Below are 17803 nucleotides of genomic sequence, written 5' to 3'. Positions count from 1 at the left end.
ACTTGAAAGCAAGAGTGTCCCACAGCAGGACACCTCATCCCCAGCCCCGACAAACGACCAAGACTGGGAGTCCCCAGCCTCACGGCTGCAGAGTCGGCAAAAAGGAGACGGTTCCGACGTGCTCAGAGTGGTTGGAAAAGGGTCTTCCGGACCAGGGGTAGCGGGCCTAGGACCATTTCTCTGAGAAGGGGACCTCACCCAAGAGCAGCCACGCAGTACACTGAGCTTGGAGGGACGCTGAGCTCTCACCCTGACGGGCAGATGGTAGTGCCCAGGCAGGCAGTGGCACCTGGTGGGTGGGCACGAGGCAGTGCCACCCATGGCCACGGCCACCGTGGGGAAGCAGGGCTCAGGGAAAAGCTCAAACATGTAGGTTTGGAGATAAATGGAACTAGTCAGTTTCTCACCGGGACAGACAATGTTTAGGGAGAATTGTGGAATCTCTTAAAGGCAAATTCTCTCTCTCACTTTGCATTTCCTTACTGGATAATGAGGTTGAGCGTATTTTCATGTGCTAATTGGAGATCTGTATATCTTCAAAGGTAAGTAGGAATAAGAAAATAAATATTATAATAGCACATACACAATTTATTCGCTTGCTGATATTTCAGTTCTTCAATATTCTTCCTATTTCTTCAAATAATAAATATTATTCCTATGTCTACATTTAGGAATATTAAAAACTTCCTTGATTTCTTTATCTCTCAAAGGTAAATTCTCTCTCTCACTTTCTCTAGCTCTCTTTTTAAGAAGCAAATATTCCTTCCACACTCAGAATAAATTCAGGTTCTGTGTGGGTTGGTTGTATATACAATTTCGTTTAAATTCATATGTCACTGTTCTTCAATTAAATCTCAAAATAGGGGAGGAGAAGCACCTTAAAGCATCCGGCACTGCAACTCCCTCCAGGATTGAACGGTTCTTCACCGGCTAGAGTGCACAGCGAGAATCAAGTCTACTAATATTTTATATGGATGGAAAAAAATGCATGTTTTTTAAACCTAAATCTGGTGATAAGCTATATTTGAAACCCTTTAAGAACTGAGGTATCAGTCCAGGAATAAACTGTGTGTGTGCTGTCATAAAAATAGTTCTTATAACTTTGCAAACTTATTGGTCAGCATTTTTTATTTATTTCTTTTAAAAAAGATCATAGTTTTGTTCTTGCTCTAGACTGGATTTCCATAAGTAATAAAAGATGCTAGTAAAACATGGAAAGCTTTTGGGATCAGAGGACAGAATATGAAGGAAAATGAAAATAAGAATTGTACAAACAGGCTCATCTCAAAGGCATCCCCTTTCTCTGCAGAATCAGAGCAGGACGGGGACAGTAAGGCTTGTGGGCAGCCCCCAGGCTGTCCCAGCCATACCGGGCTCCTTGCCCAGGGCCCTGCTGTCATCTGGGGTGGATCATTCTTTGTTGTGGAGCAGAGACTGCCCTGCCTGGCAGGGTGTTTGGCCTCCACCTACTACATGCTGGTAGCATCCCCTGCGTTGACAACCAGACCATCTGCAGGCATTGGCAGATGTCCCTTAGGGGCAAATCATACCTCATTAAGAGCCCTTCGTCTAGACACAGGAGTACTAGAGAGAAAGTGAAAGCTGCCAATCCGTTTCCTAGTATACTTGGTGGCATCACAGTTTTCATAAACACACGTTTTATATTTTATTTATTATTATTTTTTTGTGTGTGTGATGAAGTCTCACTCTGTCACCCAGGCTGGAGTGCAGTGGTGTGATCTCAGCTCACTACAACCTCTGCCTCCTGGGTTCAAGCAATTCTCCTGCCTCAGCCTCCCGAGTAGCTGGGCCTACAGGCACACGCTACCGTGCCTGGCTAATTTTTGTGTTTTTAGTAGAGACAGGGTTTCACCATGTTGGCCAGGCTGGTCTCGAACTGCTGACCTCAAGTGATCCAACTGCCTCGGCCTCCCAAAGTGCTGGGACTATAGGCGTGAGTCACTGCACCCAGCCAAGACACTTTTTATCAAAACTCTACTTTTAACAAACTGTAGAAATGACCCCTGAGAGTATAGTCTTAAAAGTCAACTTTTAAAACAATAATTTGAAAGTAGGGACAACACACAGGAGTAGAGAGACTGACTGGAGGTGGGAAGTTATCTCAGTCCTTAAAACAAGTGCCTCCTGGGTGGCCGCTCTTAGAGATGACACGGAAGCATGAACAATGGAAGAGACCACAGATCCAGGAGACTATTAATATGGAGAACCTTTGACACCATCAAGAAATGGACAGACAACCCAGAGAAGTGGTGAAAATATTTGCAAATCATGTATCTGACAAAGATCATGTATCCAGAATATGTAAAGAATTCCTACAACTCAACAACAAAAAGACAAAAACCCAAGTTTGAAAGATGGGGAAAAATTTTGAATAGACATTTCTTTAAAAATGATATGCAAATGACCAATTAACACAGGAAAAGATGCTCAACATGATTACCCAGTACGGAAATGCAAATCAAACCACCATGAGATACCAGCTATAGGATGGCTAGAACCAAAAAGACTAATGGCAGCTGCTGGTGAGGATGCGGTGCAGTTGGAATTCATGTACATTGCTAGTGGGAATGTAAGTGGCCTCTGTGGAAGGAAGTTTGGCAGTTCCTCAAAAAGTGAAACATAAAGTTACCACATGACCCACAACTCCACTCCTAAGGATACGCCCAAGAGAAATAAAAACAGACGTCCACACAAAGCTTATACAGGGATTTTCATAGCAGCATATTTCATAATAGCCACAAGGTAGAAACTACCCAAATGTCCATCAACTAGTCAACGAATAAATAAAATATGGGATAGTCCTACAGTGGGATATTATTCAGCAATAAAAAAGAATGAAGGACTGGTACGTGCTACACCATGGATGAGCCTTGAAAACGTTATGCTACGGGAAAGAAGCCACTCACAAAAACCCGCCTTTTCATGTAAGATGAAATGTCCAGAACAGGCACATTATAGACACTGAGAGGACATTAGTTGTTATTTCGGGTTGGGGAACAGAATGAGGTCAGGTGGTGGTGGGCAGTGACCGCTCGTAGGTATGGAATTTCTTTAAGGGTTGACGAAAAAGTATTAAAATTAGATTGTGGTGATGGTTGCACAATCCTGTGAATGTACTAAAAGTGTGGACGGGTACACACCAGTGCGCACCCAACAGCCAGCACCCAGTGAAATGCTGACTGGACACGCGGCTCAGGGAAGAACCATGAAGGATGAAGAATCCTTCCTCCCTCCAGCGGCTGGACCAGGTGGTCAGGGGAATGCCATGTGGTTCAGACGGACGAGGAATCCTCCCTGCAGCGGCTGGACCAGGTGGTCTGGGGGACACCATGTGACTAGAAGGATGAGGAATCCTTCCTCTCTGCAGCGGCTGGCTGTCATAGGTGGTCTGGGGGATGCCATGTGGTTCAGTGCCAGGATCCAGACTGGTTTTGAAATGTGCAGAATTAACATTTAAGGAGACTAACTATTCTCTTTAACTAATTGCTAGTCTGGCTATTCTGCTTCTGGATAGAATATATATATATATATTTTTTTCTTGAGACACAGTCTCGTTCCGTCACCCAGGCTAGAGTGAAGTGACACAATCTTAGCTCACTGCAACCTCTACCTTCTGGGTTTGAATGATTCTCATGCCTCAGCCCCCCGAGTAGCTGGGACCAACATGCCCTGCTAAGATTTTTTTTTTCATATTTTTAGTAAAAATGGGGTTTTGCCATGTTGGCCAGGCTGGTCTTGAACTCCTGACCTCAAGTGATCTGCCGCTTTGGCCTCCCAGTGTGCTGGGATTACAGGCACGAACCATCACGCCCCACCTAGAGTGATTATTTGAATGAGTTTATGAGTAAAGCCTCAGTCAATACTTCCTAATCAATGCTGAGGACCCAGAGGAAAATTACAATGATGTCCAGGACCCTTGTCTTTGACCTTTTCTTTTGACAAAGTTTTGACAAATGTTGATAGTATCAGAGGAAAACACAGGAAGCACTTTCGATAACATGAGTATATGAGAATTCAGGATTTGTTTTTAAAGAAACCACACAGGAGAAATATGAACATATGTCCACATAAAAAGTTGCACTTGAGTTTTTGTTTATAGCAGTGTTATTCATGATAGCCAAAAAAGTATAAACACAAACACCTACCAGCAGATGAATGGGTTAACAAAATGTGGTATATCCATACAATGGAATATTACTTAGTTATATTTTAATATAATAGATAAAAAAGAATAAAGCACTGATATATGCTGTAACACAGATGAACCCTGAAAACACCGTGTTACATGAAAGAATGTGGCACAAAGGATCACGGAAATGATTCCATTCAGATGAAACATCTGGAAGGGCGAACCCTAGAGACAAGAAGTGAGCCAGTGACTGCTGAGGGCTGTGGGAGGGACGGGAGGGGTTGCTAAAAGGTACAGGTTTCTTTTTGAGGTGAAGTCAATGTTGTAAAACTGACTCTTGGGACAGTTGCACATATCTAGGAATCTAGTAAACAAGATTGCATCATACCCTTTAAGTGGGTGAATTGTATGTCATTTGAATTACACCTCAATAAAGCTGTTTTTTTTTTTTTTTTTAAACCCATAAATGCTCAGTTTATGGGTAGTTAAAAAGGAAACATTGTAGCACTATTGAAAGGGCATTTGGAAAGACATGTTGGAGGAAACTCAGGAAGCCATTTTCCCACAGATAGCATTACTTAGACTCGTAAATGGCCCTTTCGGTTTAAAGCCACACTCTTTGTGAGATCATTTTATAGTATAATTAAGATGGCAGTGTTTAAATAACGAGTACTGTGAAGCTTGTCAGACTCAAAATAGAGTCAGTTGGGTTAAAACGCTGAAAAATAGAGCCAGGGAAGGCCATGAAGGGAGGATTTTCATGCACAAATAAATGCCTGATGACAAGAGCTGCTACAAAGGCTGCTAAAACCACAACCCTGCAAAAAGACCATCACAACACCCCCTACTCCGGAAACACACAGATACAACTGCTACAAAAGACTGCAAAAACCACAACCCTGCAAAAAGACCATCACAACACCCCCCACTCTGGAAACACACAGATACTTCTATGAGGACACTTGTCCAGCAACTGCCTGTCCAGCCTCCACCTGCCACCACCCTTGTTATTGATCCTTGTAGCCAAGGATAATTATCTCAAAACAATGTATAATCCTCCTCATTTTTCCTTTAAAAACCTTTGTCTTCTCTCACCTCCCTGAATGCACACATAGCTTACCATGACACATGTATTCCCATTGCAATGCAATTCCTAGATAAACATGGTTTTTTAGAGTCTTTCTGTTTGTTATTTAGGTTGACAATACAAAGAAATGTGCTCAGGATATTATTTAAATACTGTCTTCTAGAAATTACACCCAAGCAAACATTAACCAGTGTCACCATGAGACTGTTTATCAAGGTCTGTTATGTAACTGGACATATTTCTATTTTAGGAACACAAAATATTGTGCCATTTATTCCTGGAAGCCACCGCTCCATCAGCTGGTGAAGTAAAATAAGAAAGATTATCACATTAAGAAGGCGGGGGGAGGGAGGAGAGAGAGAGACAGAGATTCAGTGTAGCTCTTTTACTACAAGAGTTTGATAGTTGAGTGAATTTCAAGTTTGAATAAAATGCACTTAAAGCTAATTCATGTAAGGTAAGGGCCTTTATTCAGTTCAAAAGCATATTGCACATTATTAAAAACAGAAGAATGCAATGGAATCCTCCAATCTTCTTAATTTGATGGTGAATACATTTCCTTTAGTTTCATGTAATTTAAAAAAGCCAGTCCTACTTAATTCCCCAGAACGTATTCCCCTGTGCCTCCATGTGTTTCTGTATTGAACTGTGTCTTCTAATGCAGATGTGGTAGAAGGGCAATAGGTCAAATATACAAAGAAAGATCTTTGCTCAAAAGACAGTAACAGAGAAAAAGAACGTACCTTTTTCTGAATGTGTAGCTTGGCCCTGCCAATATTCTTATCTCTTTAGTTTCTCTCCCACTGTGGAATAGGCAGAATGATACTTTCTATTTCTCAGGGTCACTATGAACATTAAATGATCTCATGGCCCTTTCGGGCCATGTAAGGCTCATGTAAGGCTCATGACAGTGTCTGGTGCTCAGCTAGCATGGAGCCAACGCCATGTGTCACTATTATGTTTTTACTGTCATTCATCTTCTGATCGTTTTCCATAGTCAGGCCTTTGGAAAGGTGAGCATAAAATCTTCTTAAGTAAAAACCAGGTTTTAATGTGAGCATCATTGCAATAAGTTTAAGGGGAGAGAGATCGAGAGAGAGAGAGAGAGAGACAGGGAGAGAGACTGATTTCTAACTACACCTGCATTCTGGTTCCCTTGCCTAAATGAGCAAACTCAGAATGCAAAATGGAACTGCCATGATCTCTGCAGGTGCCTTTCTTCAAAGCTGAGTTCTGCTCTCCCTGTGATCAGAGAGACGAATCATCAGAACAGCGAATCTGTTCCAACATGTCCTAAGAGCTGGAGGAACCCAGACCAGACTAATGCTTGTTTCTACCCATTGGACAGCAAAATTAGTCACCCTGACTTTATTAAGAAACTGAATGTGTTCCAAGGATTTCATGATACAAGTGCTAATAGATGCCAATCACCATGATCAATCAGGGACAATTCCTCATTTTCAAGAGACTGAACAGGATATTCTCTGCAAATCCACATTCCGGAGAAATGTCGCTTTTTCAGGCCACAGATCTCTAGTCTTGTAGTTGCTAATAAAATCAAGTTAGAATATGGTTACACGAAGATGCAAGTCGTAAGAAGACTCTGAAAAACCTCTCTCTGGAGCATTCAACTCATTCTCAGAGGTCACACGACAACTAAGCCATCCAGGAACAATGCAGATCAGATGGGTTTCTCTGAGTTATTCATGAAACAATACTTCTATTTTAAGCGCTAAGGGAATTATGACTTCAAAGAAAAATCAATGTCCTAGTCTTTAGAGTTTAATGCACATTATTACATCTCAAGGACAAACCATAAAAAACCGGTTTTCTTTCAAATGTTGAGGAGTTGGCACAAAAGGCATGAGCTATAATGTTCCTAAACAGAACAACTAAATATTTCGTATTCCAACAATGACAGGAAAAGACTCTCTTAAGAATGGCTCGTCAAAAGGAAGCAGTACATGCTCGTGTCATGTTCTCCAGACACCACGTCATATTTCACTTTGAAACGCATTGCAATAAACCTCTTTTTAAAAAGACTAAAATTGCCACAAAGAAGAATAGACGGTCCACCAAATGTTACATTCAATCTGTTTTATTTGAAAAGTATAAAAATAAATGGTTCATCCATCACCACAGCCCCTTTTTAATGCAATAGAAAAAACAACAACGAAGACACATGCTTTTGGATGCGAGGCACAGGCAGACCCTTGCCACTGCACACGGAAGAGGAAGGGACTCCTGAACCATCCAGGAGGCGAAATAACCCCGCGCCAGCGCCCTGCCCCTTAGGGAAAAAACCACCGCAGAGACCGGCGGGAGGAACGCAGGCCCTTCGCACTCATTTATGGTGACCTTACTTTTAAAAGAAAATGAGACATTTGTATTCCCCACTCCCATTTTTCCTTTTTTTCTGCTTTGGCCACCCGCGGCGGGTGGTGCCGCAGCCCGGCTCTGAGCAGGGTCCCGCAGAGCTCACCAGCCCTAGACCCCATCCCAGGGAGGAGGCGCCGGTGGCGGCAAAGCGCAGGGGCCTCCCTCCCTCCCTCCCGCGCCCGGTGCCGCTTCATTCCGGGCAGGCAGAATCCATCTGGCTTCTGCAAAGCAGTCGGGCAGCACTGTGGGGTGAGGCCGCGTGGGAATCTAGGGCAGGCTGGAGGCAAACACAGCAGGACGAGAGGAGGGGAGGGGAGGGAGGCGACCCGGGAGGCCTGGGGAGGGGAGCCGGGCGCCGCCTGAAGGCGCGGGGCGGGGAGCGCAGTGTCTGCGGGCGTCCCAGGCAGCTCCTCCCAGGCCGGGCTCCCCTTTCCAGGCAGGCGCTGGGTCGGGGCCTTCTCCTCCCAGGGTCGCCCTGGGGACGAGTCCTGGGACAGCCAGGAGCACCCCACGCACGGGGGCTGGGATCCCCGCTGTCCACCTGCGCGCTCCTGCTGCCCGGGCGGCCACCGCCGGCACCCCGCGGGGCAGGGGACAGGGGCAGGGTCTCCTGGGACTTCCACCGCCTGTGTCCACGCAGCGCCTGGAGGGGAGCGGGAGGAGCAGGCAGGTTCCTACCCTCGGAGTCCAGGCGAGGAACGGCATTGGCGAGGGAGCCCGGGCCCTCCAGGCCACACCTGTGGGTCTCCTGAGGCCGGGTTCTCACCCACAGCCAGGACCCTGGCCACGCTGGCCTCCGGGATGCCTCTTCGAGTGCTGGGGCCTCAATAACCAAATACTGTAGCCTGGGTACTTTATAAACCACAGAAAACCCTTCCTCCCGGTTCTGCAGGCTGGGAAGAGGTGGCTCTGGTGAGGGCCCCAGACGTCCCTCAAAGACAGTGTCTTCCAGCTGCGTCCACGTCCAGCAGAAGGGGTGAGGGAGCCCCCAGCCCCTTTAATGAGGGCAGGACCCATCCATGACGGAGGGGCCTGCGGACTTCACCGCACCCCCAAGACCCACCTCTTAACACTATCACATTGGGTGCTAGGTACCAATGTATGAATGTTGGGGCCACCAACCTTCAGGGCACACCAGATGCTCAATTTTTAATGTTCTCACAGGCCCATAACCTTCTTACATAAAAAAAAAAATTGGGAAGCATTATTCTGGTATGATGCATGCATATGATAACCACCATATGCAGATTAAAATGTTCTAGAGATATTATAAATCATTAGCATTGGTTAAAGTTGCCATTATTAGAGATTAAACAGTTTTTTGTGCTTCTTCATTTTATTTCTCTAAAACAAACTATGGTTTTTATAGTAATATAAAAGATCAGTAGGGTAACAAAAGTTTTTTGAATAAAAATTTACAAATCCACCTTTTATATTCAAATCAGCAATGATGCCTGCAGTGGGTTGTGTCCCTTTTCCCCCCAAAAATAATATATCCAAGTCCTAGCCCCTAGCGCCTTGAAGCTGGCCTTATTTGGAAGCAGAGTCTTTGCAGATTTAATGAAGTTAAGGATCTCCAGATGAGATCAGTCTGCATGGGCTACAAGGCCTAAAATCAAGGCCTGAGTCTATGTGTGGACACCCCCGTGCTCCGGTGGACAAGGCCCCAGCCACCCACCCTCCTTGTCACAGGGCCGGGCACAGTGGTGCTCACCCTGCATCACAGGCCTTGGTTCCCTGACAGCTGGTGGAATTATTCACATAGCCCGTCACATCCTCCCACGGGACACGGGGCACCTGCCTTTTTCATAGTATAAAGGACACAGGGCACTGCCTTCTCTGAACTACACAGCCCTCCCTCCACAGCCCCTGGGTGTTCATTCCATTCCTAGGTGTGACCCCTGTGTGGCCCTGCCTGGCAGGCCCTGTCTTCCTCCCTCGGGCTGTGAGTAGAGTGACTCACACCTCACCTGGCCAGTGTCAGGTGTCAAGTGTGCGGCCATCTCCATGGCCCCAGGGCAGGAATTCCTCCCTTACTAGACCAGGTTATCCAGGTACACTCTGATCCAATGACTGGTGTCCTAAGAAGAGGAGAAGACAGAGCTACACAAAGAAGAGAAGAGGCAGGGAGAAGGCAGGGGCAGAAACTGGAGAGAGGAAGGGACAACAGCCTCAGCGTATGAAATGGTGGCAGGAGGCTCCAGAAGCCCTGAGGGGCAGCAGGGGTTCTCCCACAGAGCCTCCGCCTCAGGCAGGGGAACATGACCCTGCCCAGGGACACGTTTTGCGTGGACGCAGGGTTTGCGTGGACACACGCAAACCAAACCCAAACTCGAGATGTCAGACTTCTTGATGTCAGACTTCTGGCCTCCAGGTCCCTAAGAAATTCCTGTTGTAGGCATTCAGCGTGTGGCAGTTCGTGAGAGCAGCCGCTCTTGGAGGCTACAGTACTTTTCAGGCCAGAGGGTCCCATCCTGCCATGATTTTCAGGAATATTTTCTTCTTGGTCTGACAGCAAAAATACAGCATAGGGAGTCTGGCTGGTGCCTCTGCCTGAAATATCTGCAGGAGGTGATGAGAAGTCAGTTCAGGCCCTTGTCTCTTCCTGCCCTAATTCCTAGGCATGTATTCCTAAACCCAAGGCTCAGGGGGGTCCCCACATCACCTAGAATGGCATCTTCATCTGTGTCCCTGGCTGTGACACGATATTCAGATACTCACAGATCAGACAGTACTGCTGGCACACCTCCAAGCCCTGGTGGGATTTGCTGAACTGTGACCTGCAGCTTCTCAGGTGCAGGTGAAGGCAGCGGCCTTCTGTGCGGTGTGGCCGTGCTCTCCCTGGTCAGCAGACACATGGAGGCCCACCTGTCAGAGGGGCCTTGGTCTTAAATGAAGGTGTAAACTGGCCTCAGTGAGAGTCCTGGGGCCACGTGGTAAAGTCTACCCCCGTTGCCTGAGGTTGAGACAACCGTGCTTTCCTCCTTCAAAACAAAGTCGCAACTCTAGCAAGCATGAAATTAAATGTTACTAAATTAAAACCAGAGACATCTCTGTATCCTCTCATCCTCCCATTTGCCTCAGCGGACAACGTGCTATTCATACTCCCATGTCCACACCACACAACACTGTTTGGATCCATCCTTTCACCAGCTACCCCTCTGAGTCTCAGCTCCTCTTTACAGCAAAACTCAAAACAGACTTCCATACACACCAGTCCAATCTCCTCCTGCCGTTTCCTCGCTGACCAACACTGATTGAGTTTTCACCACCGAGGTGGCTCCGTCCCCGCAGCTGTGACTTTCAGGTGCACCCGCAATGCCAGTCCTCAGTCTCCATCTCTCTTAGACTCCCGGGTGTCTGATGGCCCCATGCTCTCTCCTTGGTGGGACGTTTCCTAACACCTCACTCTGGACACGATGCACTTGTCCATCCTCCTGGCTCACGGGCACCCCTTCTCAGCCTCACCTTCCTGACCCTGGGATGGTGAAGTCCAGGCTCAGCGTGGACTCTCCTCTCTGAACCATGCCCTCTAGCACTGTGTCTGCTGTGCTCCCCCTGCCTATCTGCAGGACGACTGGGGAGTCGCAACTTAAATGACTCTGCCCTTGTTCCCCTGGGAGGAGAAAAGAAGGGGCGACCTCACACAGGACCAGGACTGGGCAGGGCGAAAGGGAGGAAGAGCCCCCGTGCTGGCACAGAGGTGGCAGGGGGAGGCGGCGGTGCAGCTGGAGCCCAGGTCTGCTGTGAGAGGGCGGAGAGTGAGCCTGGGCTGTGCTCACAGGACATTCCTCAAACTGATTCCTAAAAGAGGTGAATTCCTACCACGCATTTGAAAACAAGATGCAAGCTAGCCCTTTACCTGAACATTTCTAGACACTGGTATTTTGTGAAGTGCCTCAATGCAATTATGAGATCATACAGTGAGGCTGCACACACAGCTAACAATGATCCACATGGCACTTATCCTAAATCACTGTGGATAGTTAGTATAATTACCAAATTGCCTCACTTATAGCTTGTATTTGGTTATATATGAATTGTGTTCAAGCATAATTTAGGATGCATTCAATAAATTATTTAATTTAATATTTAATAAATTCTTTAGTAGCAAGGACTCTGTTTTCCAAGTATCAAAGGCTGCAGATATGTAATACTGAATTTTATTTATAATTCTATGAGGATTACATTTTAAAATATGATAATTAGATTAATGCAGGCATCAAACTGCAGTGAAGAGAATGACAGGCAGGAACCATCCAGGTGCAGGATGGGGCTGAGTGCGGGAAGGGGCCGCACAGTGTTCACAGGCATTCGCCACGCACGGCGTCTGCAGGGCAAGAGAAACACACACACACACACTGATATACCCTCCATATCCCTATACATATATACACACCACACACATGCACACATGCATGAACACACATGTATACATCCCCCACATCCCCATGCATGAAAACACACCACATACACACATATACATCCCATACATGTATACATGCCACACATACACAACACACATCCTCATATATGTATACACACCACAGACACACACACACACCTATATATGTATACATAACACACCTGCACACCCATATATACATGTACACACATGCACACCTACACACTACATATGCACAGTTACAAATACAGAGATATAATTTTTCACAAACATATTCCATCATATAAAAAGTCTCACTTCCAAATTTAAACTTTTAAAACCAGATTGCCGAAGACAGGGAACGTCATTCTGAAGGCTGGATTTTTCAGGTTTCATCTCATTTAAAGCATTTTAAGTGCACTTTATTAAATATAAAAAAGTTATTTCCTGATAGTGAAAGCAAGCACAGATTTTAGATGAAAGGACATGCTTTCCACTTCCAGAGTCTAAAATAAACCTGTCTGCACAGCTGCAATTACACGGCGGCAATTACACGTTTCTGAAATGACCTGGCACAGTGCGCGGCGCCTCACCTATGCCCAGGGCCACGGCCAGCGCTGAGCCACCGGGTGACTAGAAACAACTCCCCGTCAGGCTGCACTCACCTTCCCTCCATCCCTCGCAGGGGCATCCGCAGGAGGGCGCAGAATGCGATCCCCACCCCGGAATCCCAGCCTGGCCACTCTTCCAGGAGGGAGCGTCGTCATGGCAACGCAGGCCGGGACGTGGGCAATAACTGATGAACAGAATTCGTCCAGGCTGCACTCAGCGCTGCCCTCTCCAGATTCAAATGGACAAACGCAAACCAGACCCAAACTCGAGAATTCCACCATAACTCCAACACCATTCCACCTTAAAAACCCTGTTGAATGAAATCAGCCCTGCTCTGCCGGTTTTGTGTCGTCTTTGACACAGGCTGAGATCCTCCCTTCTCTGGCCTCCCGGCTGCCAGATCTCACCAAGCCACTTAGAGTCACAGACGCAGGGATGCAATTGAGGTACATGATCAGTGAAGGAAGAAAGAAGGAAGGGTGCGCTTTCGGAGTCCAGCTAAAAACAAGCGGACAAACCAGCCAGACTCCTGGGAGAAGCAGGCTCCTCATTTCACGAAATCGGCCGTTTCCTTCAGCCGCTCCCCTGACCCCCAGTACAGTCTGTGGCGATGACGAGAGACACGCCTGCCGGCCTGCTCAGTGTGGAGCACACCGGCCCCGCATGCAGATCCCACTGTTTCTGACTTCACACACAGAAATGTTGTTATGTCTCTATCACTTACATGCAGCAACCAGCGTTCAATGCTGTGTTCCCAAAGACTGTTTACAGTTGGCTGCTTGCAAACTGGGTCATAGTTGCAGACAAAAATGGTGCTGGTAAGCCAACTCCCAGGCCGAGAATGCCTGTGCTGTGGGCAAAAGAACAGAGCCCACGTCCCCGCTGCCTGAGTGCCCGCCCTGGGTTGTCTGAGCAGAAGCTGGATCATGTGCCTGGAGCCCTGTCGGACCCTCAGCCAGACCCAGGGCTGAGGCTGGGCCGGCTCCCCGGGAGTATCAGGGAACTGGTTGGAGAGAGGATCATACTAGGGTCCCAGGTACCACCTCGAGGGGGATGACCAGAGCTGGGTCTGGGAGCTGCAGCAGAGGGAAGCCGGCATGAGGAGAGAGCCACAGGCCGGGCGTGTTCACAAAGTGCAGGGTGTGGAAGCCCTGCGGGTTTACATTGCCCTAAGGCATCACTTCATAATCACCCCCACATTATTTTTACTAAAGGTTGTGGAGAGGCTGCCCTTGTTTGCTAATTACGCCTTATGTCTTTAATCATTGCATTTCAACTTAACAAAGGTATTTTAACAAAGGTCACAGTTTATCAGATGAAGCAAAATGCCCACTTCCATACCTCCAAAACCAGAAAGACCTTCAGGTGTGCTTTCCAGCAAGCATGGATGAGGGACTTCCTCTGTGAGTCGCCTCCAGAAGCAAAACGTTACTGACTCAGAACATTTGAAAGGCTGCTATCAAGTGCAAACCTCGTAAGATTGTTCTCTAACATCACTAAGAAATTCTGCATCTCAAAATACAACTTTCACAAGAAATTCCCAAGGGCGGGCACTGCAACTGCTTCACCGGCCACGCAGGACACCCCGCCCAGCAGCTGGCAAGCATGCTTACGCTTTAGGGGAGGCTGCTGGCTCCCAAATGCAAACACGGTTTCATAAAGCCACACCAGTACCACGCCTTACGCTCCTTCTTAAGTCAGACATGGCTCCATTTGGCGTTTTCTTCCGGTAACCAGGTTATCGACTATTCACGGGTTTTTAAAGGGTCTCTTTTGTTTTTCTTTTTGAGACGGAGTCTCGCTCTGTCGCCCAGGCTGGAGCGCAGTGGTGCGATCTCGGCTCACCGCGACCTCCGCCTCCTGGGTTCAAGCGATTCTCCTGCCTCGGCCTCCGGAGTAGCTGGGATTACAGGTGTTCACCACCACACACAGCTAATTTTGTATTTTTAATAGAGATAGGGTTTCACCATGTTGGCCAGGCTGGTCTTGAACTCCTGACCTCGTGATCTGCCCGCCTTGGCCTCCCAAAGTGCTGGGATTACAGGCGTGAGCCACTGCGCCCAGCCTAAAGGTTCTCTTTAAAAGGATGCCGTTTCTGTATTATTTTATTCCTCTCTTTAGGACCTCACTGAAGTTTTATAGAAGCACTAAACAAGTCAGCAGGGTCGGCTTTCTGGGGCGTGTCACATCCAGAGGCAGTCCACACAAAGTTCTGTTGCTCATAAGCGCAGATTCCCAGACTCTGCAGGAGGCACACCTTAACGGGGGCACTTTACTGGGGGTGCCATGTTAAATGACGACGGTAGGACTCTCCCGCCTTGAGGTGAGCACTGGAGAGCTTACTTTTACATTTGTGCTGTGGTTTACAGTACACCAGCGCTGTCCTTTTCAACTTGGGGCATTCATAAGTGTGACTGTATTTTTCAGAGAACTTTACCTCTGAACTCAAAATTAACTTTTGTATGATTTTGGGAAACACCCCAATTTTTCTCATTGACAAACAGAGCTAATACCTGTCTTGTAGGGCAATGGGAGAATAAGGGGTCGCCATAGCCAGTATGCAGGAGAGCTCTGCTTTCCCGGGGGGAGCCGCTCGCAACTGTGGCCATTTCCATCTAAATTGCTTAAAAATACATGACATTGAAAACACAGTTGTTCAGTTATATGGGTCTCGTTTCATGTGCTGTGGGCCACATGTGTCTAGAGGCTAACGTGTCACCAGGCAGCACATCTCCATTATTACAGAACATCCCACTGGAAGGTGGCGCAGTGGGGTGTCTGGATAGTAAGTTACCAACAAATGCGAGCTGTTACCACGTCGTGTGGCCATTTTCATGCCCTGTCTACCTACTAAGAGATCATCTCATATTCTGCTATTGAGTTCAAGAGTTTTCTAGAGGTTTGTCATGTGTGAGGTGTGTGTGAAAGAGTTCTAAACTCTGCTGAAGATAAGGTCCAATAAAAAGCCTGTCGGCACCCACACAATCTAAGGATTTTCCAGGCATTGCTCAGTGCCTGCATGTGTCCAAGCGTCAGGCGAGATCGGTGAATGTCTTTAGCCCCTACTTTTCAGTTCCCTAAGCTTTTAAACATATATTAAATGACTAATTTAAGAATTACATGAGTTCTCAAAAATCTGCTTATGTGACTTACCTATAAAACAGAAATTTTACACGAATAGGTCTGTCAATTGCCAGCACGCTGGAGTCAGATCAGAAAGGAAACATTTCCCGGGGAATTGAGCGCTCAATGGCATGACAGCCGTGTCACAGCAATCCAGGCATGGGTTTGGATGACCGGAAGGAAGTGACTTTCTCAGTGATCAGGCTTTCCTTTCTGTGAAACAGGTATGGTGACAGGGGTCGGTTTCAACACATAATTGCAAGAGGAAGTGTAAGAGAGGGACAGACAGCATGTTGGATTTGGAGGTTTGTCTTGGAGGCTTGACGTGTCTGGGCTTCAGTCCCACCTCTGCTGTTCTCCAGGGAGGATGGATGGCTTTTCCTGCCCTCTTCACATTGATGTCCTCAGATGTCACCCAGTCTTGTGGCGTCTGGACCTGCCTCTGGGCAGGAGCATGTCTGGAGATGTTCCGTAGACACCCTGGGCAGTCAGGATTCATTCCTTTAACAAACAGTCCCTCAACATCGGCACCCGCTGTGTGCATGGACCACTTGGGCCTGAGGACACCTCCATCAGCAAAAACAAAGTTTACGCTCCCTGGACTTAATTTCACTGTGGAGAGAGATGATTGCATAAAGCAGCTGTGAGCTAGTGATGCCTTAAAATATAATTATTTTTCATTTCTGCGGATGGTATGACAAGAACAGAACTCACGGAAGATGTTAAATACCCTGACAAGCTCTTGCAGGAGAAAATGTTGCAGGATTTATAATTCCATAAAGGAATGGCCGTGAGAAAATAACTCCTAGTTGGAAGAAGTCAGTGACATTTCACAGCTGGGTTGTCAGTAGTTTTAAAGGAAAAGCATTTTTCCCGTCAAAGTGAAAGATTCTGTTTACATGTTGATGGAAAGAGCTGAATTGCTTCAATGCCTTTGTGTATATTTGCAAACTAAACGTCTCATTTCTCAGAATGTCATTTTAATAGTATCTGGAGAGTGTCATTAAGAAAGAGTTGGGTTTTAATGATAATTAAATATGGAGCAGATTCTGCAGGGGGTGTGATTACCCCTGGAGAGGTACAGAGCATGCGCCTCATTCCTCCTGTCTGCACTTAGATTTGATGTGCAGCTTAAATAAAAAAAAATCTGTTTAATTTGGAACACCAAACAGACCAATAAGTTACTCTCCACTGAAAATTCAGATACGATTTTGCAGGCCCTCAGATCTTGTTTTTAAGTGTGGTATCTTTTTTCTTAAGCTGATTAAATAGAAAAATCCAGAAATATTGCTAGGCATCTTGGTAGAACCTTTTTGAGCCAGATATTACGACCAGGGAAAGCCCAGAGGCCAGCTTTTCTCAGCCCACCCGCAGACGAAAAGCAGGTTTTCAGAGTTATTATCGCTTGTTAGGTTTTGGAAGGTTGTAGGAGCACCCCACTTGATTTCACTCATTTTGGGCAAATGTAAGCGCGTGTGAAGATAAACTACAGGCTGTGTTTCTATTTTTCAAGGTTCCTGGTTTACGGTTTCTAATTAGCAAGCCTTGCGAGTTTCATATGAGAAAAAGAAATAATAAGATCTTTAGCCCTCTCTTCTTCAAGTTCATTCCCCTGTGAACCGAGGCAGTGTTCAAAAAACCAAGTGAAAGAATTCAAATATTGACAAGTGACTCAAGGCCACTACAAACCCCACTCCTTTGGGCTGGTGGGAAGTGGGGGAGCAGGGAGCACCTGGGAAGGGTACAGGGTCCCCAGAGACCAGGCCTGTTCTGGAGCCTTCCACAGACACTCCCCCAACTGGGCAACATGAGTGAGCCCCACTGTGGGCCAACTCGGGGCAGGGGCTCCCCCACCCTGATCCTTTGGATAATCGTTCAGGTGAATTCCCAAAGGTCACGGCTCACAGATGCTGGGACCCCAGCTCTCCACCCTGTGAAGACGGGGTCTGCAGGGGCCGGGCAGAGGCGAGCCCTGTGGCAGCTCTTCCTGTTGTGGACAACTTTCCCCTCTGGGACCCATCTCTCTTCTTGGCTCTCCTGATTGCCTCCTTCCCTCTCAGCTATGAGT

At 46.9% G+C, this 17803-nt stretch overlaps 1 long non-coding RNA gene across 3 annotated transcripts in view; it reads right to left on the bottom strand.

Moving 5' to 3' along the window:
* Window positions 1-10015: 10015 nt before the first annotated feature.
* Window positions 10016-17803, bottom strand: part of LOC115895741 — a 30274-nt gene continuing 22486 nt past the window's right edge. The window contains exons 3-4 of one of the 3 annotated variants that reach the window (XR_004055870.1): window positions 10338-10484; window positions 10016-10178 (exon numbers count right to left, since the gene is read on the bottom strand). This is a non-coding gene — a long non-coding RNA (uncharacterized LOC115895741). Of the gene's footprint in view, window positions 10485-15771; window positions 16348-17803 lie in introns of those variants that run through there. The other 2 variants (XR_004055869.1, XR_004055871.1) reach the window with 2 other exon arrangements.

This window comes from Rhinopithecus roxellana, unplaced genomic scaffold, assembly GCF_007565055.1.
Source record: "Rhinopithecus roxellana isolate Shanxi Qingling unplaced genomic scaffold, ASM756505v1 contig210, whole genome shotgun sequence".
Lineage (NCBI taxonomy): Eukaryota > Metazoa > Chordata > Mammalia > Primates > Cercopithecidae > Rhinopithecus > Rhinopithecus roxellana.
The sequence above is the reverse complement of the archived record's forward strand: the minus strand, read 5'-3'. Positions and strand labels throughout refer to the sequence as shown.